At 42.5% G+C, this 27,884-nt stretch overlaps 12 non-coding genes across 12 annotated transcripts; 6 read left to right on the top strand and 6 right to left on the bottom strand.

Annotated features, from left to right (window-relative positions):
• Positions 1 to 3,117: 3,117 nt before the first annotated feature.
• TRNAS-GCU (transfer RNA serine (anticodon GCU)) lies at positions 3,118 to 3,199 on the top strand. Its single transcript has one exon. It is a non-coding gene; the product is annotated as a tRNA-Ser (tRNA).
• Positions 3,200 to 3,967: 768 nt separating this feature from the next.
• TRNAT-AGU (transfer RNA threonine (anticodon AGU)) lies at positions 3,968 to 4,041 on the bottom strand. The gene has a single exon. It is a non-coding gene; the product is annotated as a tRNA-Thr (tRNA).
• Positions 4,042 to 4,399: 358 nt separating this feature from the next.
• Positions 4,400 to 4,481, top strand: TRNAS-GCU (transfer RNA serine (anticodon GCU)). Its single transcript has one exon. It is a non-coding gene; the product is annotated as a tRNA-Ser (tRNA).
• Positions 4,482 to 5,687: 1,206 nt separating this feature from the next.
• TRNAS-GCU (transfer RNA serine (anticodon GCU)) lies at positions 5,688 to 5,769 on the top strand. The gene has a single exon. It is a non-coding gene; the product is annotated as a tRNA-Ser (tRNA).
• Positions 5,770 to 8,263: 2,494 nt separating this feature from the next.
• Positions 8,264 to 8,345, top strand: TRNAS-GCU (transfer RNA serine (anticodon GCU)). Its single transcript has one exon. It is a non-coding gene; the product is annotated as a tRNA-Ser (tRNA).
• A 774-nt stretch (positions 8,346 to 9,119) lies between these two features.
• TRNAT-AGU (transfer RNA threonine (anticodon AGU)) lies at positions 9,120 to 9,193 on the bottom strand. Its single transcript has one exon. It is a non-coding gene; the product is annotated as a tRNA-Thr (tRNA).
• A 1,204-nt stretch (positions 9,194 to 10,397) lies between these two features.
• TRNAT-AGU (transfer RNA threonine (anticodon AGU)) lies at positions 10,398 to 10,471 on the bottom strand. The gene has a single exon. It is a non-coding gene; the product is annotated as a tRNA-Thr (tRNA).
• A 1,636-nt stretch (positions 10,472 to 12,107) lies between these two features.
• TRNAS-GCU (transfer RNA serine (anticodon GCU)) lies at positions 12,108 to 12,189 on the top strand. The gene has a single exon. It is a non-coding gene; the product is annotated as a tRNA-Ser (tRNA).
• A 1,206-nt stretch (positions 12,190 to 13,395) lies between these two features.
• On the top strand, positions 13,396 to 13,477 carry TRNAS-GCU (transfer RNA serine (anticodon GCU)). The gene has a single exon. It is a non-coding gene; the product is annotated as a tRNA-Ser (tRNA).
• A 774-nt stretch (positions 13,478 to 14,251) lies between these two features.
• On the bottom strand, positions 14,252 to 14,325 carry TRNAT-AGU (transfer RNA threonine (anticodon AGU)). The gene has a single exon. It is a non-coding gene; the product is annotated as a tRNA-Thr (tRNA).
• A 1,204-nt stretch (positions 14,326 to 15,529) lies between these two features.
• Positions 15,530 to 15,603, bottom strand: TRNAT-AGU (transfer RNA threonine (anticodon AGU)). Its single transcript has one exon. It is a non-coding gene; the product is annotated as a tRNA-Thr (tRNA).
• A 2,482-nt stretch (positions 15,604 to 18,085) lies between these two features.
• Positions 18,086 to 18,159, bottom strand: TRNAT-AGU (transfer RNA threonine (anticodon AGU)). Its single transcript has one exon. It is a non-coding gene; the product is annotated as a tRNA-Thr (tRNA).
• Positions 18,160 to 27,884: the final 9,725 nt, after the last annotated feature.

The following is a 27,884-nucleotide window of genomic DNA, read 5'->3' as shown; positions in this document are numbered from 1 at the left end:
ATTCGGTCTGGCGACAGCCCCCCGGGTCTTCACCAAGGTCATGGCGGCGGTGGTAGCAGTCTTGCACTCTCAGGGACACTCGGTGATCCCTTACCTAGACGATCTACTTGTCAAGGCACCCTCTCAAGAGGCATGCCAACTCAGTCTACATGCTACGCTGGAGACTCTACAGACGTTCGGATGGATCATCAACTTTCCAAAGTCGAATCTGTCACCGTCACAGTCGCTAACGTATCTTGGCATGGAGTTTCATACTCGAGCAGCGAGAGTGAAGCTTCCGCTGAACAAGCAGCGGTCCCTACCGACAGGGGTGCAATCCCTCCTTCAAGGCCAGTCGCACCCCTTACGGCGCCTCATGCACTTCCTCGGGAAGATGGTGGCAGCCATGGAAGCAGTTCCCTTTGCGCAGTTTCATCTGCGCCCACTTCAATGGGACATTCTCCGCCAATGGGACGGGAAGTCAACGTCCCTGGACAGGAAAGTCTCTCTTTCCCAGACGGCCAAGGACTCTCTACAATGGTGGCTCCTTCCCACCTCATTGTCTCAGGGAAGATCCTTCCTGCCCCCAGCCTGGGCAGTGGTCACGACAGATGCGAGTCTGTCAGGGTGGGGAGCAGTGTTTCTCCACCACAGGGCCCAGGGGACGTGGACTCCGCAGGAGTCCACCCTTCAGATCAATGTTCTGGAAATCAGGGCAGTGTATCTTGCCCTACTGGCCTTCCAACAGTGGCTGGAAGGAAAGCAGATCCGAATCCAGTCGGACAACTCCACAGCGGTGGCATACATCAACCACCAAGGAGGGACGCGCAGTCGGCAAGCGTTCCAAGAAGTCCGGCGCATTCTAATGTGGGTGGAGGACACAGCATCCACCATATCCGCGGTTCACATCCCAGGCGTAGAAAATTGGGAAGCAGACTTCCTCAGTCGCCAGGGCATGGACGCAGGGGAGTGGTCCCTTCACCCGGACGTGTTTCAGGAAATCTGTCGCCGATGGGGAGTGCCGGACGTCGACCTAATGGCGTCCCGGCACAACAACAAGGTCCCGGCATTCATGGCGAGGTCGCGCGATCAAAGAGCTCTGGCGGCAGACGCATTAGTTCAAGATTGGTCGCAGTTCCGGCTCCCATACGTCTTCCCACCTCTGGCACTCTTGCCCAGAGTGTTACGCAAGATCAGATCCGATTGCAGCCGCGTCATACTCGTCGCCCCAGACTGGCCGAGGAGATCGTGGTATCCGGATCTGTGGCATCTCACGGTCGGTCGACCGTGGTCACTGCCAGACCGACCAGACTTACTGTCCCAAGGGCCGTTTTTCCATCAGAATTCTGCGGCCCTGAACCTGACTGTGTGGCCATTGAGTCCTGGATCCTAGCGTCCGCAGGATTATCTCAAGGAGTCGTAGCCACAATGAGACAAGCTAGGAAGTCTACGTCGGCTAAGATCTACCACAGAACGTGGAAGATTTTCTTATCCTGGTGCTCTGCACAGAGAGTATCCCCTTGGCCATTTGCATTGCCCACCTTTCTTTCCTTCCTGCAATCGGGGTTGGAAAAGGGCTTGTCGCTCAGCTCCCTTAAAGGGCAAGTCTCGGCACTATCCGTGTTTTTTCAGAAGCGTCTAGCACGTCTTCCTAAGGTGCGCACGTTCCTGCAGGGGGTCTGTCATATTGTGCCCCCGTACAGGCGGCCGTTAGATCCATGGGATCTGAACAGGGTACTAGTTGCTCTCCAGAAGCCGCCTTTCGAGCCTCTGAAGGAAGTTTCCTTTTCTCGCCTGTCACAGAAAGTGGCGTTTCTTGTTGCGATCACATCGCTTCGGCGAGTGTCGGAGCTGGCAGCTCTGTCATCCAAGGCTCCCTTCCTGGTGTTCCACCAGGACAAGGTAGTGCTGCGCCCCATTCCGGAGTTTCTCCCTAAGGTCGTATCCTCGTTTCATCTTAATCAGGATATATCCTTGCCTTCCTTTTGTCCTCATCCGGTTCACCGGTATGAAAAGGACTTACGTTTGCTAGATCTGGTGAGAGCACTCAGAATCTACATTTCCCGCACGGCGCCCATGCGCCGTTCCGATGCACTTTTTGTCCTTGTCGCTGGTCCGCGCAAGGGGTTGCAGGCTTCTAAAGCCACCCTGGCTCGATGGATCAAAGAACCAATTCTAGAGGCCTACCGTTCTGCGGGGCTTCCGGTTCCTTCAGGGCTAAAAGCCCACTCAACCAGAGCCGTGGGTGCGTCCTGGGCATTACGACACCAGGCTTCGGCTCAACAAGTGTGCCAGGCAGCTACCTGGTCGAGTCTGCACACTTTCACCAAGCATTATCAGGTGCATACCTATGCTTCGGCGGATGCCAGCTTAGGTAGAAGAGTCCTGCAGGCGGCAGTGACACCCCCGTAGGGGAGGGCTGTTTTGCAGCTCTAACATGAGGTATCTCTTTACCCACCCAGGGACAGCTTTTGGACGTCCCAATCGTCTGGGTCTCCCAATAGAGCGCTGAAGAAGAAGGGAATTTTGTTACTTACCGTAAATTCCTTTTCTTCTAGCTCTTATTGGGAGACCCAGCACCCGCCCTGTTGTCCTTCGGGATTTTTTTGTTGTTTGCGGGTACACATGTTGTTCATGTTGAACGGTTTTTCAGTTCTCCGACGTTATTCGGAGTTAATTTGTTTAAACCAGTTATTGGCTTCCTCCTTCTTGTTTTGGCACTAAAACTGGAGAACCCGTGATACCACGGGGGGGTATAGCCAGAAGGGGAGGGGCCTTGCACTTTTTAGTGTAGTGCTTTGTGTGGCCTCCGGAGGGCAGTAGCTATACCCCAATCGTCTGGGTCTCCCAATAAGAGCTAGAAGAAAAGGAATTTACGGTAAGTAACAAAATTCCCTTCTTTCAGGGCTTCAATACAGACACGACATTCAATCTTTAGTAAAAATACTGTTATTAAAACCCTGAGCATTAGCTCATTTCTGATATGGTTTGAGCTAGTCTAACTCTTGACATTATCCAGTGTAGGAGATGTGATAAGGTCCATTTTGCCAGAGGCCGATACACAATCTTTAGCTCAATTGCACAGACTAGTCAAAATCCTCATCAGATCAGAACACCTGATTTCAGGTTTCTCATGTAGACGAGGTGGCCGAGTGGTTAAGGCGATGGACTGCTAATCCATTGTGCTCTGCATGCATGGGTTCGAATCCCATCCTCGTCGGTTTAATCTCCTTCTTCCGTGTTGAAAGGCTTAGTTCCATTTTCAACCCAGGCGGTGGATATTTGACCTTCTCAAATCTCTGAGATAGTGCAATGAAGGAATCATAAATCTGTGCTGTCTAAGTGCATAAAAAAGAGAAGACGTCATCCGATGTAGGATGGCATCAGGCATGCCAAATGAAAACGGTGGGTTTTCCTTTGCCAGATTGAGCATTGGTTTATGGCTGGTAAGGTTTGCATTAGTCCAACTCCAGACACCAGACAATGAAGGAGAAGAGATAAGGCCCACTCCGTTAGAGGCCAACTTAAAACCTTCAGTGAAAAAGCAAAGACTCATCAAAATGCTCTTCAGATCTTATGGTCTGGTTTCTACGTTTTTGGGCAGAGAAGTTGGCTGTGAAGTTCAGGTGATGCATTATCAATACATTCTATGGATTGAGCTGTTTATGCATGGTTTTGACTTCCATCTTTGTTCTTGTTGTTTTCTTACCCTTTCACTGTTCAAGAAGACAGCTATCACACTTTTCTAGCAGGGAGAGATGGAAGCATTTCAATCTGGCAAAAGAAAACCACTGTTTTTATTTGGCATGCTTGATGCCATCCTACATCGCATGACATCTTCTTCCTTCTGAGCACTTAGACAGCACATATTTATAATTCCTTCATTCAACTATCTCAGAGATGTGAGAAAGACAAATTTGACATTAGTCTCTCACTATGAAAGGTGCCCTTTAAAAATCGAAACTTCTATACCGAGACTATGAAAAGAAGGCACTGCTGAGATTCGAACTCAGGATCTCCTGTTTACTAGACAGGCGCTTTAACCAACTAAGCCACAGCACCTCTTTTCCTACTGACCGATAGTAAAGCAGCTTCTGGTAGAGTGGCCTTTTCTGATCTTCTTCAGTGTCATCTGATGTCTAGAGACAAACTAATGCAAATGCTATCTGGGATAAACCAATTTTCAGGGCTTCAATACAGACACGACATTCAATCTTTAGTAAAAATACTGTTATTAAAACCCTGAGCATTAGCTCATTTCTGATATGGTTTGAGCTAGTCTAACTCTTGACATTATCCAGTGTAGGAGATGTGATAAGGTCCATTTTGCCAGAGGCCGATACACAATCTTTAGCTCAATTGCACAGACTAGTCAAAATCCTCATCAGATCAGAACACCTGATTTCAGGTTTCTCATGTAGACGAGGTGGCCGAGTGGTTAAGGCGATGGACTGCTAATCCATTGTGCTCTGCATGCATGGGTTCGAATCCCATCCTCGTCGGTTTAATCTCCTTCTTCCGTGTTGAAAGGCTTAGTTCCATTTTCAACCCAGGCGGTGGATATTTGACCTTCTCAAATCTCTGAGATAGTGCAATGAAGGAATCATAAATCTGTGCTGTCTAAGTGCATAAAAAAGAGAAGACGTCATCCGATGTAGGATGGCATCAGGCATGCCAAATGAAAACGGTGGGTTTTCCTTTGCCAGATTGAGCATTGGTTTATGGCTGGTAAGGTTTGCATTAGTCCAACTCCAGACACCAGACAATGAAGGAGAAGAGATAAGGCCCACTCCGTTAGAGGCCAACTTAAAACCTTCAGTGAAAAAGCAAAGACTCATCAAAATGCTCTTCAGATCTTATGGTCTGGTTTCTACCTTTTTGGGCAGAGAAGTTGGCTGTGAAGTTCAGGTGATGCATTAACAATACAGTCTATGGATTGAGCTGTTTATGCATGGTTTTGACTTCCATCTTTGTTCTTGTTGTTTTCTTGCCCTTTCACTGTTCAAGAAGACTGCTATCATACTTTTCTAGCAGGGAGAGATGCGCATGGAAGCATTTCAATCTGGCAAAAGAAAACCACTGTTTTTATTTGGCATGCTTGGTGCCATCCTACATCGCATGACATCTTCTTCCTTCTGAGCACTTAGACAGCACATATTTATAATTCCTTCATTCAACTATCTCAGAGATGTGAGAAAGACAAATTTGACATTAGTCTCTCACTATGAAAGGTGCCCTTTAAAAATCGAAACTTCTATACCGAGACTGTGAAAAGAAGGCACTGCTGAGATTCGAACTCAGGATCTCCTGTTTACTAGACAAGCGCTTTAACCAACTAAGCCACAGCACCTCTTTTCCTACTGACCGATAGTAAAGCAGCTTCTGGTAGAGTGGCCTTTTCTGATCTTCTTCAGTGTCATCTGATGTCTAGAGACAAACTAATGCAAATGCTATCTGGGATAAACCAATTTTCAGGGCTTCAATACAGACACGACATTCAATCTTCAGTAAAAATACTGTTATTAAAACCCTGAGCATTAGCTCATTTCTGATATGGTTTGAGCTAGTCTAACTCTTTTCATTATCCAGTGTAGGAGATGTGATAAGCTCCATTTTGCCAGAGGCCGATACACAATCTTTAGCTCAATTGCACAGACTAGTCAATATCCTCATCAGATCATATCACCTGATTTCAGGACTCTCATGTAGACGAGGTGGCCGAGTGGTTAAGGCGATGGACTGCTAATCCATTGTGCTCTGCATGCATGGGTTCGAATCCCATCCTCGTCGGTTTAATCTACTTGTTCCGTGTTGAAAGGCTTAGTTTCATTTTCAACCCAGGCGGTGGATATTTGACCTTCTCAAATCTCTGAGATAGTGCAATGAAGGAATCATAAATCTGTGCTGTCTAAGTGCATAAAAAAGAGAAGACGTCATCCGATGTAGGATGGCATAAGGCATGCCAAATGAAAACGGTGGGTTTTATTTTGCCAGATTGAGCATTGGTTTATGGCTGGTAAGGTTTGCATTAGTCCAACTCCAGACACCAGACAATGAAGGAGAAGAGATAAGGCCCACTCCGTTAGAGGCCAACTTAAAACCTTCAGTGAAAAAGCAAAGACTCATCAAAATGCTCTTCAGATCTTATGGTCTGGTTTCTACCTTTTTGGGCAGAGAAGTTGGCTGTGAAGTTCAGGTGATGCATTAACAATACAGTCTATGGATTGAGCTGTTTATGCATGGTTTTGACTTCCATCTTTGTTCTTGTTGTTTTCTTGCCCTTTCACTGTTCAAGAAGACTGCTATCATACTTTTCTAGCAGGGAGAGATGCGCATGGAAGCATTTCAATCTGGCAAAAGAAAACCACTGTTTTTATTTGGCATGCTTGGTGCCATCCTACATCGCATGACATCTTCTTCCTTCTGAGCACTTAGACAGCACATATTTATAATTCCTTCATTCAACTATCTCAGAGATGTGAGAAAGACAAATTTGACATTAGTCTCTCACTATGAAAGGTGCCCTTTAAAAATCGAAACTTCTATACCGAGACTATGAAAAGAAGGCACTGCTGAGATTCGAACTCAGGATCTCCTGTTTACTAGACAAGCGCTTTAACCAACTAAGCCACAGCACCTCTTTTCCTACTGACCGATAGTAAAGCAGCTTCTGGTAGAGTGGCCTTTTCTGATCTTCTTCAGTGTCATCTGATGTCTAGAGACAAACTAATGCAAATGCTATCTGGGATAAACCAATTTTCAGGGCTTCAATACAGACACGACATTCAATCTTCAGTAAAAATACTGTTATTAAAACCCTGAGCATTAGCTCATTTCTGATATGGTTTGAGCTAGTCTAACTCTTTTCATTATCCAGTGTAGGAGATGTGATAAGCTCCATTTTGCCAGAGGCCGATACACAATCTTTAGCTCAATTGCACAGACTAGTCAATATCCTCATCAGATCATATCACCTGATTTCAGGACTCTCATGTAGACGAGGTGGCCGAGTGGTTAAGGCGATGGACTGCTAATCCATTGTGCTCTGCATGCATGGGTTCGAATCCCATCCTCGTTGGTTTAATCTACTTGTTCCGTGTTGAAAGGCTTAGTTTCATTTTCAACCCAGGCGGTGGATATTTGACCTTCTCAAATCTCTGAGATAGTGCAATGAAGGAATCATAAATCTGTGCTGTCTAAGTGCATAAAAAAGAGAAGACGTCATCCGATGTAGGATGGCATAAGGCATGCCAAATGAAAACGGTGGGTTTTATTTTGCCAGATTGAGCATTGGTTTATGGCTGGTAAGGTTTGCATTAGTCCAACTCCAGACACCAGACAATGAAGGAGAAGAGATAAGGCCCACTCCGTTAGAGGCCAACTTAAAACCTTCAGTGAAAAAGCAAAGACTCATCAAAATGCTCTTCAGATCTTATGGTCTGGTTTCTACCTTTTTGGGCAGAGAAGTTGGCTGTGAAGTTCAGGTGATGCATTAACAATACAGTCTATGGATTGAGCTGTTTATGCATGGTTTTGACTTCCATCTTTGTTCTTGTTGTTTTCTTGCCCTTTCACTGTTCAAGAAGACTGCTATCATACTTTTCTAGCAGGGAGAGATGCGCATGGAAGCATTTCAATCTGGCAAAAGAAAACCACTGTTTTTATTTGGCATGCTTGGTGCCATCCTACATCGCATGACATCTTCTTCCTTCTGAGCACTTAGACAGCACATATTTATAATTCCTTCATTCAACTATCTCAGAGATGTGAGAAAGACAAATTTGACATTAGTCTCTCACTATGAAAGGTGCCCTTTAAAAATCGAAACTTCTATACCGAGACTATGAAAAGAAGGCAGTGCTGAGATTCGAACTCAGGATCTCCTGTTTACTAGACAAGCGCTTTAACCAACTAAGCCACAGCACCTCTTTTCCTACTGACCGATAGTAAAGCAGCTTCTGGTAGAGTGGCCTTTTCTGATCTTCTTCAGTGTCATCTGATGTCTAGAGACAAACTAATGCAAATGCTATCTGGGATAAACCAATTTTCAGGGCTTCAATACAGACACGACATTCAATCTTCAGTAAAAATACTGTTATTAAAACCCTGAGCATTAGCTCATTTCTGATATGGTTTGAGCTAGTCTAACTCTTTTCATTATCCAGTGTAGGAGATGTGATAAGCTCCATTTTGCCAGAGGCCGATACACAATCTTTAGCTCAATTGCACAGACTAGTCAATATCCTCATCAGATCATATCACCTGATTTCAGGACTCTCATGTAGACGAGGTGGCCGAGTGGTTAAGGCGATGGACTGCTAATCCATTGTGCTCTGCATGCATGGGTTCGAATCCCATCCTCGTCGGTTTAATCTACTTGTTCCGTGTTGAAAGGCTTAGTTTCATTTTCAACCCAGGCGGTGGATATTTGACCTTCTCAAATCTCTGAGATAGTGCAATGAAGGAATCATAAATCTGTGCTGTCTAAGTGCATAAAAAAGAGAAGACGTCATCCGATGTAGGATGGCATAAGGCATGCCAAATGAAAACGGTGGGTTTTATTTTGCCAGATTGAGCATTGGTTTATGGCTGGTAAGGTTTGCATTAGTCCAACTCCAGACACCAGACAATGAAGGAGAAGAGATAAGGCCCACTCCGTTAGAGGCCAACTTAAAACCTTCAGTGAAAAAGCAAAGACTCATCAAAATGCTCTTCAGATCTTATGGTCTGGTTTCTACGTTTTTGGGCAGAGAAGTTGGCTGTGAAGTTCAGGTGATGCATTAACAATACAGTCTATGGATTGAGCTGTTTATGCATGGTTTTGACTTCCATCTTTGTTCTTGTTGTTTTCTTGCCCTTTCACTGTTCAAGAAGACTGCTATCATACTTTTCTAGCAGGGAGAGATGCGCATGGAAGCATTTCAATCTGGCAAAAGAAAACCACTGTTTTTATTTGGCATGCTTGGTGCCATCCTACATCGCATGACATCTTCTTCCTTCTGAGCACTTAGACAGCACATATTTATAATTCCTTCATTCAACTATCTCAGAGATGTGAGAAAGACAAATTTGACATTAGTCTCTCACTATGAAAGGTGCCCTTTAAAAATCGAAACTTCTATACGGAGACTATGAAAAGAAGGCACTGCTGAGATTCGAACTCAGGATCTCCTGTTTACTAGACAGGCGCTTTAACCAACTAAGCCACAGCACCTCTTTTCCTACTGACCGATAGTAAAGCAGCTTCTGGTAGAGTGGCCTTTTCTGATCTTCTTCAGTGTCATCTGATGTCTAGAGACAAACTAATGCAAATGCTATCTGGGATAAACCAATTTTCAGGGCTTCAATACAGACACGACATTCAATCTTCAGTAAAAATACTGTTATTAAAACCCTGAGCATTAGCTCATTTCTGATATGGTTTGAGCTAGTCTAACTCTTTTCATTATCCAGTGTAGGAGATGTGATAAGCTCCATTTTGCCAGAGGCCGATACACAATCTTTAGCTCAATTGCACAGACTAGTCAATATCCTCATCAGATCATATCACCTGATTTCAGGTTTCTCATGTAGACGAGGTGGCCGAGTGGTTAAGGCGATGGACTGCTAATCCATTGTGCTCTGCTCTGCATGCATCCTCGTCGGTTTAATCTCCTTCTTCCGTGTTGAAAGGCTTAGTTCCATTTTCAACCCAGGCGGTGGATATTTGACCTTCTCAAATCTCTGAGATAGTGCAATGAAGGAATCATAAATCTGTGCTGTCTAAGTGCATAAAAAAGAGAAGACGTCATCCGATGTAGGATGGCATAAGGCATGCCAAATGAAAACGGTGGGTTTTATTTTGCCAGATTGAGCATTGGTTTATGGCTGGTAAGGTTTGCATTAGTCCAACTCCAGACACCAGACAATGAAGGAGAAGAGATAAGGCCCACTCCGTTAGAGGCCAACTTAAAACCTTCAGTGAAAAAGCAAAGACTCATCAAAATGCTCTTCAGATCTTATGGTCTGGTTTCTACGTTTTTGGGCAGAGAAGTTGGCTGTGAAGTTCAGGTGATGCATTAACAATACAGTCTATGGATTGAGCTGTTTATGCATGGTTTTGACTTCCATCTTTGTTCTTGTTGTTTTCTTGCCCTTTCACTGTTCAAGAAGACTGCTATCATACTTTTCTAGCAGGGAGAGATGCGCATGGAAGCATTTCAATCTGGCAAAAGAAAACCACTGTTTTTATTTGGCATGCTTGGTGCCATCCTACATCGCATGACATCTTCTTCCTTCTGAGCACTTAGACAGCACATATTTATAATTCCTTCATTCAACTATCTCAGAGATGTGAGAAAGACAAATTTGACATTAGTCTCTCACTATGAAAGGTGCCCTTTAAAAATCGAAACTTCTATACCGAGACTATGAAAAGAAGGCACTGCTGAGATTCGAACTCAGGATCTCCTGTTTACTAGACAGGCGCTTTAACCAACTAAGCCACAGCACCTCTTTTCCTACTGACCGATAGTAAAGCAGCTTCTGGTAGAGTGGCCTTTTCTGATCTTCTTCAGTGTCATCTGATGTCTAGAGACAAACTAATGCAAATGCTATCTGGGATAAACCAATTTTCAGGGCTTCAATACAGACACGACATTCAATCTTCAGTAAAAATACTGTTATTAAAACCCTGAGCATTAGCTCATTTCTGATATGGTTTGAGCTAGTCTAACTCTTTTCATTATCCAGTGTAGGAGATGTGATAAGCTCCATTTTGCCAGAGGCCGATACACAATCTTTAGCTCAATTGCACAGACTAGTCAATATCCTCATCAGATCATATCACCTGATTTCAGGTTTCTCATGTAGACGAGGTGGCCGAGTGGTTAAGGCGATGGACTGCTAATCCATTGTGCTCTGCTCTGCATGCATCCTCGTCGGTTTAATCTCCTTCTTCCGTGTTGAAAGGCTTAGTTCCATTTTCAACCCAGGCGGTGGATATTTGACCTTCTCAAATCTCTGAGATAGTGCAATGAAGGAATCATAAATCTGTGCTGTCTAAGTGCATAAAAAAGAGAAGACGTCATCCGATGTAGGATGGCATAAGGCATGCCAAATGAAAACGGTGGGTTTTATTTTGCCAGATTGAGCATTGGTTTATGGCTGGTAAGGTTTGCATTAGTCCAACTCCAGACACCAGACAATGAAGGAGAAGAGATAAGGCCCACTCCGTTAGAGGCCAACTTAAAACCTTCAGTGAAAAAGCAAAGACTCATCAAAATGCTCTTCAGATCTTATGGTCTGGTTTCTACGTTTTTGGGCAGAGAAGTTGGCTGTGAAGTTCAGGTGATGCATTAACAATACAGTCTATGGATTGAGCTGTTTATGCATGGTTTTGACTTCCATCTTTGTTCTTGTTGTTTTCTTGCCCTTTCACTGTTCAAGAAGACTGCTATCATACTTTTCTAGCAGGGAGAGATGCGCATGGAAGCATTTCAATCTGGCAAAAGAAAACCACTGTTTTTATTTGGCATGCTTGGTGCCATCCTACATCGCATGACATCTTCTTCCTTCTGAGCACTTAGACAGCACATATTTATAATTCCTTCATTCAACTATCTCAGAGATGTGAGAAAGACAAATTTGACATTAGTCTCTCACTATGAAAGGTGCCCTTTAAAAATCGAAACTTCTATACCGAGACTATGAAAAGAAGGCACTGCTGAGATTCGAACTCAGGATCTCCTGTTTACTAGACAAGCGCTTTAACCAACTAAGCCACAGCACCTCTTTTCCTACTGACCGATAGTAAAGCAGCTTCTGGTAGAGTGGCCTTTTCTGATCTTCTTCAGTGTCATCTGATGTCTAGAGACAAACTAATGCAAATGCTATCTGGGATAAACCAATTTTCAGGGCTTCAATACAGACACGACATTCAATCTTCAGTAAAAATACTGTTATTAAAACCCTGAGCATTAGCTCATTTCTGATATGGTTTGAGCTAGTCTAACTCTTTTCATTATCCAGTGTAGGAGATGTGATAAGCTCCATTTTGCCAGAGGCCGATACACAATCTTTAGCTCAATTGCACAGACTAGTCAATATCCTCATCAGATCATATCACCTGATTTCAGGACTCTCATGTAGACGAGGTGGCCGAGTGGTTAAGGCGATGGACTGCTAATCCATTGTGCTCTGCATGCATGGGTTCGAATCCCATCCTCGTCGGTTTAATCTACTTGTTCCGTGTTGAAAGGCTTAGTTTCATTTTCAACCCAGGCGGTGGATATTTGACCTTCTCAAATCTCTGAGATAGTGCAATGAAGGAATCATAAATCTGTGCTGTCTAAGTGCATAAAAAAGAGAAGACGTCATCCGATGTAGGATGGCATAAGGCATGCCAAATGAAAACGGTGGGTTTTATTTTGCCAGATTGAGCATTGGTTTATGGCTGGTAAGGTTTGCATTAGTCCAACTCCAGACACCAGACAATGAAGGAGAAGAGATAAGGCCCACTCCGTTAGAGGCCAACTTAAAACCTTCAGTGAAAAAGCAAAGACTCATCAAAATGCTCTTCAGATCTTATGGTCTGGTTTCTACCTTTTTGGGCAGAGAAGTTGGCTGTGAAGTTCAGGTGATGCATTAACAATACAGTCTATGGATTGAGCTGTTTATGCATGGTTTTGACTTCCATCTTTGTTCTTGTTGTTTTCTTGCCCTTTCACTGTTCAAGAAGACTGCTATCATACTTTTCTAGCAGGGAGAGATGCGCATGGAAGCATTTCAATCTGGCAAAAGAAAACCACTGTTTTTATTTGGCATGCTTGGTGCCATCCTACATCGCATGACATCTTCTTCCTTCTGAGCACTTAGACAGCACATATTTATAATTCCTTCATTCAACTATCTCAGAGATGTGAGAAAGACAAATTTGACATTAGTCTCTCACTATGAAAGGTGCCCTTTAAAAATCAAAACTTCTATACCGAGACTATGAAAAGAAGGCACTGCTGAGATTCGAACTCAGGATCTCCTGTTTACTAGACAAGCGCTTTAACCAACTAAGCCACAGCACCTCTTTTCCTACTGACCGATAGTAAAGCAGCTTCTGGTAGAGTGGCCTTTTCTGATCTTCTTCAGTGTCATCTGATGTCTAGAGACAAACTAATGCAAATGCTATCTGGGATAAACCAATTTTCAGGGCTTCAATACAGACACGACATTCAATCTTCAGTAAAAATACTGTTATTAAAACCCTGAGCATTAGCTCATTTCTGATATGGTTTGAGCTAGTCTAACTCTTTTCATTATCCAGTGTAGGAGATGTGATAAGCTCCATTTTGCCAGAGGCCGATACACAATCTTTAGCTCAATTGCACAGACTAGTCAATATCCTCATCAGATCATATCACCTGATTTCAGGACTCTCATGTAGACGAGGTGGCCGAGTGGTTAAGGCGATGGACTGCTAATCCATTGTGCTCTGCATGCATGGGTTCGAATCCCATCCTCGTCGGTTTAATCTACTTGTTCCGTGTTGAAAGGCTTAGTTCCATTTTCAACCCAGGCGGTGGATATTTGACCTTCTCAAATCTCTGAGATAGTGCAATGAAGGAATCATAAATCTGTGCTGTCTAAGTGCATAAAAAAGAGAAGACGTCATCCGATGTAGGATGGCATAAGGCATGCCAAATGAAAACGGTGGGTTTTATTTTGCCAGATTGAGCATTGGTTTATGGCTGGTAAGGTTTGCATTAGTCCAACTCCAGACACCAGACAATGAAGGAGAAGAGATAAGGCCCACTCCGTTAGAGGCCAACTTAAAACCTTCAGTGAAAAAGCAAAGACTCATCAAAATGCTCTTCAGATCTTATGGTCTGGTTTCTACGTTTTTGGGCAGAGAAGTTGGCTGTGAAGTTCAGGTGATGCATTAACAATACAGTCTATGGATTGAGCTGTTTATGCATGGTTTTGACTTCCATCTTTGTTCTTGTTGTTTTCTTGCCCTTTCACTGTTCAAGAAGACTGCTATCATACTTTTCTAGCAGGGAGAGATGCGCATGGAAGCATTTCAATCTGGCAAAAGAAAACCACTGTTTTTATTTGGCATGCTTGGTGCCATCCTACATCGCATGACATCTTCTTCCTTCTGAGCACTTAGACAGCACATATTTATAATTCCTTCATTCAACTATCTCAGAGATGTGAGAAAGACAAATTTGACATTAGTCTCTCACTATGAAAGGTGCCCTTTAAAAATCGAAACTTCTATACGGAGACTATGAAAAGAAGGCACTGCTGAGATTCGAACTCAGGATCTCCTGTTTACTAGACAGGCGCTTTAACCAACTAAGCCACAGCACCTCTTTTCCTACTGACCGATAGTAAAGCAGCTTCTGGTAGAGTGGCCTTTTCTGATCTTCTTCAGTGTCATCTGATGTCTAGAGACAAACTAATGCAAATGCTATCTGGGATAAACCAATTTTCAGGGCTTCAATACAGACACGACATTCAATCTTCAGTAAAAATACTGTTATTAAAACCCTGAGCATTAGCTCATTTCTGATATGGTTTGAGCTAGTCTAACTCTTTTCATTATCCAGTGTAGGAGATGTGATAAGCTCCATTTTGCCAGAGGCCGATACACAATCTTTAGCTCAATTGCACAGACTAGTCAATATCCTCATCAGATCATATCACCTGATTTCAGGTTTCTCATGTAGACGAGGTGGCCGAGTGGTTAAGGCGATGGACTGCTAATCCATTGTGCTCTGCTCTGCATGCATCCTCGTCGGTTTAATCTCCTTCTTCCGTGTTGAAAGGCTTAGTTCCATTTTCAACCCAGGCGGTGGATATTTGACCTTCTCAAATCTCTGAGATAGTGCAATGAAGGAATCATAAATCTGTGCTGTCTAAGTGCATAAAAAAGAGAAGACGTCATCCGATGTAGGATGGCATAAGGCATGCCAAATGAAAACGGTGGGTTTTATTTTGCCAGATTGAGCATTGGTTTATGGCTGGTAAGGTTTGCATTAGTCCAACTCCAGACACCAGACAATGAAGGAGAAGAGATAAGGCCCACTCCGTTAGAGGCCAACTTAAAACCTTCAGTGAAAAAGCAAAGACTCATCAAAATGCTCTTCAGATCTTATGGTCTGGTTTCTACGTTTTTGGGCAGAGAAGTTGGCTGTGAAGTTCAGGTGATGCATTAACAATACAGTCTATGGATTGAGCTGTTTATGCATGGTTTTGACTTCCATCTTTGTTCTTGTTGTTTTCTTGCCCTTTCACTGTTCAAGAAGACTGCTATCATACTTTTCTAGCAGGGAGAGATGCGCATGGAAGCATTTCAATCTGGCAAAAGAAAACCACTGTTTTTATTTGGCATGCTTGGTGCCATCCTACATCGCATGACATCTTCTTCCTTCTGAGCACTTAGACAGCACATATTTATAATTCCTTCATTCAACTATCTCAGAGATGTGAGAAAGACAAATTTGACATTAGTCTCTCACTATGAAAGGTGCCCTTTAAAAATCGAAACTTCTATACGGAGACTATGAAAAGAAGGCACTGCTGAGATTCGAACTCAGGATCTCCTGTTTACTAGACAGGCGCTTTAACCAACTAAGCCACAGCACCTCTTTTCCTACTGACCGATAGTAAAGCAGCTTCTGGTAGAGTGGCCTTTTCTGATCTTCTTCAGTGTCATCAGATGTCTAGAGACAAACTAATGCAAATGCTATCTGGGATAAACCAATTTTCAGGGCTTCAATACAGACACGACATTCAATCTTCAGTAAAAATACTGTTATTAAAACCCTGAGCATTAGCTCATTTCTGATATGGTTTGAGCTAGTCTAACTCTTTTCATTATCCAGTGTAGGAGATGTGATAAGCTCCATTTTGCCAGAGGCCGATACACAATCTTTAGCTCAATTGCACAGACTAGTCAATATCCTCATCAGATCATATCACCTGATTTCAGGTTTCTCATGTAGACGAGGTGGCCGGGTGGTTAAGGCGATGGACTGCTAATCCATTGTGCTCTGCTCTGCATGCATCCTCGTCGGTTTAATCTCCTTCTTCCGTGTTGAAAGGCTTAGTTCCATTTTCAACCCAGGCGGTGGATATTTGACCTTCTCAAATCTCTGAGATAGTGCAATGAAGGAATCATAAATCTGTGCTGTCTAAGTGCATAAAAAAGAGAAGACGTCATCCGATGTAGGATGGCATAAGGCATGCCAAATGAAAACGGTGGGTTTTATTTTGCCAGATTGAGCATTGGTTTATGGCTGGTAAGGTTTGCATTAGTCCAACTCCAGACACCAGACAATGAAGGAGAAGAGATAAGGCCCACTCCGTTAGAGGCCAACTTAAAACCTTCAGTGAAAAAGCAAAGACTCATCAAAATGCTCTTCAGATCTTATGGTCTGGTTTCTACGTTTTTGGGCAGAGAAGTTGGCTGTGAAGTTCAGGTGATGCATTAACAATACAGTCTATGGATTGAGCTGTTTATGCATGGTTTTGACTTCCATCTTTGTTCTTGTTGTTTTCTTGCCCTTTCACTGTTCAAGAAGACTGCTATCAAACTTTTCTAGCAGGGAGAGAAGCGCATGGAAGCATTTCAATCTGGCAAAAGAAAACCACTGTTTTTATTTGGCATGCTTGGTGCCATCCTACATCGCATGACATCTTCTTCCTTCTGAGCACTTAGACAGCACATATTTATAATTCCTTCATTCAACTATCTCAGAGATGTGAGAAAGACAAATTTGACATTAGTCTCTCACTATGAAAGGTGCCCTTTAAAAATCGAAACTTCTATACGGAGACTATGAAAAGAAGGCACTGCTGGGATTCGAACTCAGGATCTCCTGTTTACTAGACAGGCGCTTTAACCAACTAAGCCACAGCACCTCTTTTCCTACTGACCGATAGTAAAGCAGCTTCTGGTAGAGTGGCCTTTTCTGATCTTCTTCAGTGTCATCTGATGTCTAGAGACAAACTAATGCAAATGCTATCTGGGATAAACCAATTTTCAGGGCTTCAATACAGACACGACATTCAATCTTCAGTAAAAATACTGTTATTAAAACCCTGAGCATTAGCTCATTTCTGATATGGTTTGAGCTAGTCTAACTCTTTTCATTATCCAGTGTAGGAGATGTGATAAGCTCCATTTTGCCAGAGGCCGATACACAATCTTTAGCTCAATTGCACAGACTAGTCAATATCCTCATCAGATCATATCACCTGATTTCAGGTTTCTCATGTAGACGAGGTGGCCGGGTGGTTAAGGCGATGGACTGCTAATCCATTGTGCTCTGCTCTGCATGCATCCTCGTCGGTTTAATCTCCTTCTTCCGTGTTGAAAGGCTTAGTTCCATTTTCAACCCAGGCGGTGGATATTTGACCTTCTCAAATCTCTGAGATAGTGCAATGAAGGAATCATAAATCTGTGCTGTCTAAGTGCATAAAAAAGAGAAGACGTCATCCGATGTAGGATGGCATAAGGCATGCCAAATGAAAACGGTGGGTTTTATTTTGCCAGATTGAGCATTGGTTTATGGCTGGTAAGGTTTGCATTAGTCCAACTCCAGACACCAGACAATGAAGGAGAAGAGATAAGGCCCACTCCGTTAGAGGCCAACTTAAAACCTTCAGTGAAAAAGCAAAGACTCATCAAAATGCTCTTCAGATCTTATGGTCTGGTTTCTACGTTTTTGGGCAGAGAAGTTGGCTGTGAAGTTCAGGTGATGCATTAACAATACAGTCTATGGATTGAGCTGTTTATGCATGGTTTTGACTTCCATCTTTGTTCTTGTTGTTTTCTTGCCCTTTCACTGTTCAAGAAGACTGCTATCAAACTTTTCTAGCAGGGAGAGAAGCGCATGGAAGCATTTCAATCTGGCAAAAGAAAACCACTGTTCTTATTTGGCATGCTTGGTGCCATCCTACATCGCATGACATCTTCTTCCTTCTGAGCACTTAGACAGCACATATTTATAATTCCTTCATTCAACTATCTCAGAGATGTGAGAAAGACAAATTTGACATTAGTCTCTCACTATGAAAGGTGCCCTTTAAAAATCGAAACTTCTATACCGAGACTATGAAAAGAAGGCACTGCTGAGATTCGAACTCAGGATCTCCTGTTTACTAGACAGGCGCTTTAACCAACTAAGCCACAGCACCTCTTTTCCTACTGACCGATAGTAAAGCAGCTTCTGGTAGAGTGGCCTTTTCTGATCTTCTTCAGTGTCATCTGATGTCTAGAGACAAACTAATGCAAATGCTATCTGGGATAAACCAATTTTCAGGGCTTCAATACAGACACGACATTCAATCTTCAGTAAAAATACTGTTATTAAAACCCTGAGCATTAGCTCATTTCTGATATGGTTTGAGCTAGTCTAACTCTTTTCATTATCCAGTGTAGGAGATGTGATAAGCTCCATTTTGCCAGAGGCCGATACACAATCTTTAGCTCAATTGCACAGACTAGTCAATATCCTCATCAGATCATATCACCTGATTTCAGGTTTCTCATGTAGACGAGGTGGCCGAGTGGTTAAGGCGATGGGCTGCTAATCCATTGTGCTCTGCTCTGCATGCATCCTCGTCGGTTTAATCTCCTTCTTCCGTGTTGAAAGGCTTAGTTCCATTTTCAACCCAGGCGGTGGATATTTGACCTTCTCAAATCTCTGAGATAGTGCAATGAAGGAATCATAAATCTGTGCTGTCTAAGTGCATAAAAAAGAGAAGACGTCATCCGATGTAGGATGGCATAAGGCATGCCAAATGAAAACGGTGGGTTTTATTTTGCCAGATTGAGCATTGGTTTATGGCTGGTAAGGTTTGCATTAGTCCAACTCCAGACACCAGACAATGAAGGAGAAGAGATAAGGCCCACTTATCTCTTCTCCTTCATTGTCTGGTGTCTGGAGTTGGACTAAGGCAATCCTTACCAGTCATAAACCAATGCTCAATCTGGCAAACTAAAACCCACCGTTTTTATTTGGCATGCCTGATGCAATCCTACATCGGATGACGTCTTCTCTTTTATATGCACTTAGACAGCACAGATTTATGAATCCTTCATTGCACTATCTCAGAGATTTGAGAAGGTCAAATATCTACCACCTGGGTTCTAAATGGAAACTAAGCTTTTCAACACGGAAGAAGGAGATAAAACCGACGAGGATGGGATTCGAACCCATGCACGCAGAGCACAATGGATTAGCAGTCCATCGCCTTAACCACTCGGCCACCTCGTCTACATCACAAACCTCAAATCAGGTGATATGATCTGATGAGGATTTTGACTAGTCTGTGCAATTGAGCTAAAGATTGTGTATCGGCCTCTGGCAAAATGGACCTTATCACATCTCCTACACTGGATAATGTCAAGAGTTAGACTAGCTCAAACCATATCAGAAATGAGCTAATGCTCAGGGTTTTTAATAACAGTATTTTTACTAAAGATTGAATGTCGTGTCTGTATTGAAGCCCTGAAAATTGGTTTATCCCAGATAGCATTTGCATTAGTTTGTCTCTAGACATCAGATGACACTGAAGAAGATCAAATAAGGCCACTCTACCAGAAGCTGCTTTACTATCGGTCAGTAGGAAAAGAGGTGCTGTGGCTTAGTTGGTTAAAGTGCCTGTCTAGTAAACAGGAGATCCTGAGTTCGAATCTCAGCAGTGCCTTCTTTTCATAGTCCCGATATAGAAGTTTCGATTTTTAAAGGGCACCTTTCATAGTGAGAGACTAATGTCAAATTTGTCTTTCTCACATCTCTGAGATAGTTGAATGAAGGAATTATAAATATGTGCTGTCTAAGTGCTCAGAAGGAAGAAGATGTCATGCGATGTAGGATGGCACCAAGCATGCCAAATAAAAACAGTGGTTTTCTTTTGCCAGATTGAAATGCTTCCATGCGCATCTCTCCCTGCTAGAAAAGTTTGATAGCAGTCTTCTTGAACAGTGAAAGGGCAAGAAAACAACAAGAACAAAGATGGAAGTCAAAACCATGCATAAACAGCTCAATCCATAGACTGTATTGTTAATGCATCACCTGAACTTCACAGCCAACTTCTCTGCCCAAAAACGTAGAAACCAGACCATAAGATCTGAAGAGCATTTTGATGAGTCTTTGCTTTTTCACTGAAGATTTTAACTTGGCCTCTAACGGAGTGGGCCTTATCTCTTCTCCTTCATTGTCTGGTGTCTGGAGTTGGACTAAGGCAATCCTTACCAGTCATAAACCAATGCTCAATCTGGCAAAATAAAACCCACCGTTTTTATTTGGCATGCCTGATGCAATCCTACATCGGATGACGTCTTCTCTTTTATATGCACTTAGACAGCACAGATTTATGAATCCTTCATTGCACTATCTCAGAGATTTGAGAAGGTCAAATATCTACCACCTGGGTTCTAAATGGAAACTAAGCTTTTCAACACGGAAGAAGGAGATTAAACCGACGAGGATGGGATTCGAACCCATGCATGCAGAGCACAATGGATTAGCAATCCATCGCCTTAACCACTCGGCCACCTCGTCTACATGACAAACCTGAAATCAGGTGATATGATCTGATGAGGATTTTGACTAGTCTGTGCAATTGAGCTAAAGATTGTGTATCGGCCTCTGGCAAAATGGACCTTATCACATCTCCTACACTGGATAATGTCAAGAGTTAGACTAGCTCAAACCATATCAGAAATGAGCTAATGCTCAGGGTTTTTAATAACAGTATTTTTACTAAAGATTGAATGTCGTGTCTGTATTGAAGCCCTGAAAATTGGTTTATCCCAGATAGCATTTGCATTAGTTTGTCTCTAGACATCAGATGACACTGAAGATCAAATAAGGCCACTCTACCAGAAGCTGCTTTACTATCGGTCAGTAGGAAAAGAGGTGCTGTGGCTTAGTTGGTTAAAGTGCCTGTCTAGTAAACAGGAGATCCTGAGTTCGAATCTCAGCAGTGCCTTCTTTTCATAGTCCCGATATAGAAGTTTCGATTTTTAAAGGGCACCTTTCATAGTGAGAGACTAATGTCAAATTTGTCTTTCTCACATCTCTGAGACAGTTGAATGAAGGAATTATAAATATGTGCTGTCTAAGTGCTCAGAAGGAAGAAGATGTCATGCGATGTAGGATGGCACCAAGCATGCCAAATAAAAACAGTGGTTTTCTTTTGCCAGATTGAAATGCTTCCATGCGCATCTCTCCCTGCTAGAAAAGTTTGATAGCAGTCTTCTTGAACAGTGAAAGGGCAAGAAAACAACAAGAACAAAGATGGAAGTCAAAACCATGCATAAACAGCTCAATCCATAGACTGTATTGTTAATGCATCACCTGAACTTCACAGCCAACTTCTCTGCCCAAAAACGTAGAAACCAGACCATAAGATCTGAAGAGCATTTTGATGAGTCTTTGCTTTTTCACTGAAGATTTTAAGTTGGCCTCTAACGGAGTGGGCCTTATCTCTTCTCCTTCATTGTCTGGTGTCTGGAGTTGGACTAAGGCAATCCTTACCAGTCATAAACCAATGCTCAATCTGGCAAAAAAAAACCCACCGTTTTTATTTGGCATGCCTGATGCAATCCTACATCGGATGACGTCTTCTCTTTTATATGCACTTAGACAGCACAGATTTATGAATCCTTCATTGCACTATCTCAGAGATTTGAGAAGGTCAAATATCTACCACCTGGGTTCTAAATGGAAACTAAGCTTTTCAACACGGAAGAAGGAGATTAAACCGACGAGGATGGGATTCGAACCCATGCACGCAGAGCACAATGGATTAGCAGTCCATCGCCTTAACCACTCGGCCACCTCGTCTACATCACAAAACTCAAATCAGGTGATATGATCTGATGAGGATTTTGACTAGTCTGTGCAATTGAGCTAAAGATTGTGTATCGGCCTCTGGCAAAATGGACCTTATCACATCTCCTACACTGGATAATGTCAAGAGTTAGACTAGCTCAAACCATATCAGAAATGAGCTAATGCTCAGGGTTTTTAATAACAGTATTTTTACTAAAGATTGAATGTCGTGTCTGTATTGAAGCCCTGAAAATTGGTTTATCCCAGATAGCATTTGCATTAGTTTGTCTCTAGACATCAGATGACACTGAAGATCAAATAAGGCCACTCTACCAGAAGCTGCTTTACTATCGGTTAGTAGGAAAAGAGGTGCTGTGGCTTAGTTGGTTAAAGTGCCTGTCTAGTAAACAGGAGATCCTGAGTTCGAATCTCAGCAGTGCCTTCTTTTCATAGTCCCGATATAGAAGTTTCGATTTTTAAAGGGCACCTTTCATAGTGAGAGACTAATGTCAAATTTGTCTTTCTCACATCTCTGAGACAGTTGAATGAAGGAATTATAAATATGTGCTGTCTAAGTGCTCAGAAGGAAGAAGATGTCATGCGATGTAGGATGGCACCAAGCATGCCAAATAAAAACAGTGGTTTTCTTTTGCCAGATTGAAATGCTTCCATGCGCATCTCTCCCTGCTAGAAAAGTTTGATAGCAGTCTTCTTGAACAGTGAAAGGGCAAGAAAACAACAAGAACAAAGATGGAAGTCAAAACCATGCATAAACAGCTCAATCCATAGACTGTATTGTTAATGCATCACCTGAACTTCACAGCCAACTTCTCTGCCCAAAAACGTAGAAACCAGACCATAAGATCTGAAGAGCATTTTGATGAGTCTTTGCTTTTTCACTGAAGATTTTAAGTTGGCCTCTAACGGAGTGGGCCTTATCTCTTCTCCTTCATTGTCTGGTGTCTGGAGTTGGACTAAGGCAATCCTTACCAGTCATAAACCAATGCTCAATCTGGCAAAATAAAACCCACCGTTTTTATTTGGCATGCCTGATGCAATCCTACATCGGATGACGTCTTCTCTTTTATATGCACTTAGACAGCACAGATTTATGAATCCTTCATTGCACTATCTCAGAGATTTGAGAAGGTCAAATATCTACCACCTGGGTTCTAAATGGAAACTAAGCTTTTCAACACGGAAGAAGGAGATTAAACCGACGAGGATGGGATTCGAACCCATGCACGCAGAGCACAATGGATTAGCAGTCCATCGCCTTAACCACTCGGCCACCTCGTCTACATCACAAACCTCAAATCAGGTGATATGATCTGATGAGGATTTTGACTAGTCTGTGCAATTGAGCTAAAGATTGTGTATCGGCCTCTGGCAAAATGGACCTTATCACATCTCCTACACTGGATAATGTCAAGAGTTAGACTAGCTCAAACCATATCAGAAATGAGCTAATGCTCAGGGTTTTTAATAACAGTATTTTTACTAAAGATTGAATGTCGTGTCTGTATTGAAGCCCTGAAAATTGGTTTATCCCAGATAGCATTTGCATTAGTTTGTCTCTAGACATCAGATGACACTGAAGATCAAATAAGGCCACTCTACCAGAAGCTGCTTTACTATCGGTCAGTAGGAAAAGAGGTGCTGTGGCTTAGTTGGTTAAAGTGCCTGTCTAGTAAACAGGAGATCCTGAGTTTGAATCTCAGCAGTGCCTTCTTTTCATAGTCCCGATATAGAAGTTTCGATTTTTAAAGGGCACCTTTCATAGTGAGAGACTAATGTCAAATTTGTCTTTCTCACATCTCTGAGATAGTTGAATGAAGGAATTATAAATATGTGCTGTCTAAGTGCTCAGAAGGAAGAAGATGTCATGCGATGTAGGATGGCACCAAGCATGCCAAATAAAAACAGTGGTTTTCTTTTGCCAGATTGAAATGCTTCCATGCGCATCTCTCCCTGCTAGAAAAGTTTGATAGCAGTCTTCTTGAACAGTGAAAGGGCAAGAAAACAACAAGAACAAAGATGGAAGTCAAAACCATGCATAAACAGCTCAATCCATAGACTGTATTGTTAATGCATCACCTGAACTTCACAGCCAACTTCTCTGCCCAAAAACGTAGAAACCAGACCATAAGATCTGAAGAGCATTTTGATGAGTCTTTGCTTTTTCACTGAAGATTTTAAGTTGGCCTCTAACGGAGTGGGCCTTATCTCTTCTCCTTCATTGTCTGGTGTCTGGAGTTGGACTAAGGCAATCCTTACCAGTCATAAACCAATGCTCAATCTGGCAAAATAAAACCCACCGTTTTTATTTGGCATGCCTGATGCAATCCTACATCGGATGACGTCTTCTCTTTTATATGCACTTAGACAGCACAGATTTATGAATCCTTCATTGCACTATCTCAGAGATTTGAGAAGGTCAAATATCTACCACCTGGGTTCTAAATGGAAACTAAGCTTTTCAACACGGAAGAAGGAGATTAAACCGACGAGGATGGGATTCGAACCCATGCACGCAGAGCACAATGGATTAGCAGTCCATCGCCTTAACCACTCGGCCACCTCGTCTACATCACAAACCTCAAATCAGGTGATATGATCTGATGAGGATTTTGACTAGTCTGTGCAATTGAGCTAAAGATTGTGTATCGGCCTCTGGCAAAATGGACCTTATCACATCTCCTACACTGGATAATGTCAAGAGTTAGACTAGCTCAAACCATATCAGAAATGAGCTAATGCTCAGGGTTTTTAATAACAGTATTTTTACTAAAGATTGAATGTCGTGTCTGTATTGAAGCCCTGAAAATTGGTTTATCCCAGATAGCATTTGCATTAGTTTGTCTCTAGACATCAGATGACACTGAAGATCAAATAAGGCCACTCTACCAGAAGCTGCTTTACTATCGGTCAGTAGGAAAAGAGGTGCTGTGGCTTAGTTGGTTAAAGTGCCTGTCTAGTAAACAGGAGATCCTGAGTTTGAATCTCAGCAGTGCCTTCTTTTCATAGTCCCGATATAGAAGTTTCGATTTTTAAAGGGCACCTTTCATAGTGAGAGACTAATGTCAAATTTGTCTTTCTCACATCTCTGAGATAGTTGAATGAAGGAATTATAAATATGTGCTGTCTAAGTGCTCAGAAGGAAGAAGATGTCATGCGATGTAGGATGGCACCAAGCATGCCAAATAAAAACAGTGGTTTTCTTTTGCCAGATTGAAATGCTTCCATGCGCATCTCTCCCTGCTAGAAAAGTTTGATAGCAGTCTTCTTGAACAGTGAAAGGGCAAGAAAACAACAAGAACAAAGATGGAAGTCAAAACCATGCATAAACAGCTCAATCCATAGACTGTATTGTTAATGCATCACCTGAACTTCACAGCCAACTTCTCTGCCCAAAAACGTAGAAACCAGACCATAAGATCTGAAGAGCATTTTGATGAGTCTTTGCTTTTTCACTGAAGATTTTAAGTTGGCCTCTAACGGAGTGGGCCTTATCTCTTCTCCTTCATTGTCTGGTGTCTGGAGTTGGACTAAGGCAATCCTTACCAGTCATAAACCAATGCTCAATCTGGCAAAATAAAACCCACCGTTTTTATTTGGCATGCCTGATGCAATCCTACATCGGATGACGTCTTCTCTTTTATATGCACTTAGACAGCACAGATTTATGAATCCTTCATTGCACTATCTCAGAGATTTGAGAAGGTCAAATATCTACCACCTGGGTTCTAAATGGAAACTAAGCTTTTCAACACGGAAGAAGGAGATTAAACCGACGAGGATGGGATTCGAACCCATGCACGCAGAGCACAATGGATTAGCAGTCCATCGCCTTAACCACTCGGCCACCTCGTCTACATCACAAACCTCAAATCAGGTGATATGATCTGATGAGGATTTTGACTAGTCTGTGCAATTGAGCTAAAGATTGTGTATCGGCCTCTGGCAAAATGGACCTTATCACATCTCCTACACTGGATAATGTCAAGAGTTAGACTAGCTCAAACCATATCAGAAATGAGCTAATGCTCAGGGTTTTTAATAACAGTATTTTTACTAAAGATTGAATGTCGTGTCTGTATTGAAGCCCTGAAAATTGGTTTATCCCAGATAGCATTTGCATTAGTTTGTCTCTAGACATCAGATGACACTGAAGATCAAATAAGGCCACTCTACCAGAAGCTGCTTTACTATCGGTCAGTAGGAAAAGAGGTGCTGTGGCTTAGTTGGTTAAAGTGCCTGTCTAGTAAACAGGAGATCCTGAGTTTGAATCTCAGCAGTGCCTTCTTTTCATAGTCCCGATATAGAAGTTTCGATTTTTAAAGGGCACCTTTCATAGTGAGAGACTAATGTCAAATTTGTCTTTCTCACATCTCTGAGATAGTTGAATGAAGGAATTATAAATATGTGCTGTCTAAGTGCTCAGAAGGAAGAAGATGTCATGCGATGTAGGATGGCACCAAGCATGCCAAATAAAAACAGTGGTTTTCTTTTGCCAGATTGAAATGCTTCCATGCGCATCTCTCCCTGCTAGAAAAGTTTGATAGCAGTCTTCTTGAACAGTGAAAGGGCAAGAAAACAACAAGAACAAAGATGGAAGTCAAAACCATGCATAAACAGCTCAATCCATAGACTGTATTGTTAATGCATCACCTGAACTTCACAGCCAACTTCTCTGCCCAAAAACGTAGAAACCAGACCATAAGATCTGAAGAGCATTTTGATGAGTCTTTGCTTTTTCACTGAAGATTTTAAGTTGGCCTCTAACGGAGTGGGCCTTATCTCTTCTCCTTCATTGTCTGGTGTCTGGAGTTGGACTAAGGCAATCCTTACCAGTCATAAACCAATGCTCAATCTGGCAAAAAAAACCCCACCGTTTTTATTTGGCATGCCTGATGCAATCCTACATCGGATGACGTCTTCTCTTTTATATGCACTTAGACAGCACAGATTTATGAATCCTTCATTGCACTATCTCAGAGATTTGAGAAGGTCAAATATCTACCACCTGGGTTCTAAATGGAAACTAAGCTTTTCAACACGGAAGAAGGAGATTAAACCGACGAGGATGGGATTCGAACCCATGCACGCAGAGCACAATGGATTAGCAGTCCATCGCCTTAACCACTCGGCCACCTCGTCTACATCACAAAACTCAAATCAGGTGATATGATCTGATGAGGATTTTGACTAGTCTGTGCAATTGAGCTAAAGATTGTGTATCGGCCTCTGGCAAAATGGACCTTATCACATCTCCTACACTGGATAATGTCAAGAGTTAGACTAGCTCAAACCATATCAGAAATGAGCTAATGCTCAGGGTTTTTAATAACAGTATTTTTACTAAAGATTGAATGTCGTGTCTGTATTGAAGCCCTGAAAATTGGTTTATCCCAGATAGCATTTGCATTAGTTTGTCTCTAGACATCAGATGACACTGAAGATCAAATAAGGCCACTCTACCAGAAGCTGCTTTACTATCGGTTAGTAGGAAAAGAGGTGCTGTGGCTTAGTTGGTTAAAGTGCCTGTCTAGTAAACAGGAGATCCTGAGTTCGAAACTCAGCAGTGCCTTCTTTTCATAGTCCCGATATAGAAGTTTCGATTTTTAAAGGGCACCTTTCATAGTGAGAGACTAATGTCAAATTTGTCTTTCTCACATCTCTGAGATAGTTGAATGAAGGAATTATAAATATGTGCTGTCTAAGTGCTCAGAAGGAAGATGTCATGCGATGTAGGATGGCACCAAGCATGCCAAATAAAAACAGTGGTTTTCTTTTGCCAGATTGAAATGCTTCCATGCGCATCTCTCCCTGCTAGAAAAGTTTGATAGCAGTCTTCTTGAACAGTGAAAGGGCAAGAAAACAACAAGAACAAAGATGTAAGTCAAAACCATGCATAAACAGCTCAATCCATAGACTGTATTGTTAATGCATCACCTGAACTTCACAGCCAACTTCTCTGCCCAAAAACGTAGAAACCAGACCATAAGATCTGAAGAGCATTTTGATGAGTCTTTGCTTTTTCACTGAAGATTTTAAGTTGGCCTCTAACGGAGTGGG

Source organism: Anomaloglossus baeobatrachus, chromosome 7 (assembly GCF_048569485.1).
Source record: "Anomaloglossus baeobatrachus isolate aAnoBae1 chromosome 7, aAnoBae1.hap1, whole genome shotgun sequence".
Taxonomy (NCBI): domain Eukaryota; kingdom Metazoa; phylum Chordata; class Amphibia; order Anura; family Aromobatidae; genus Anomaloglossus; species Anomaloglossus baeobatrachus.
Note: the sequence above shows the minus strand (reverse complement) of the source record. Positions and strands in the feature narration are given on the sequence as shown.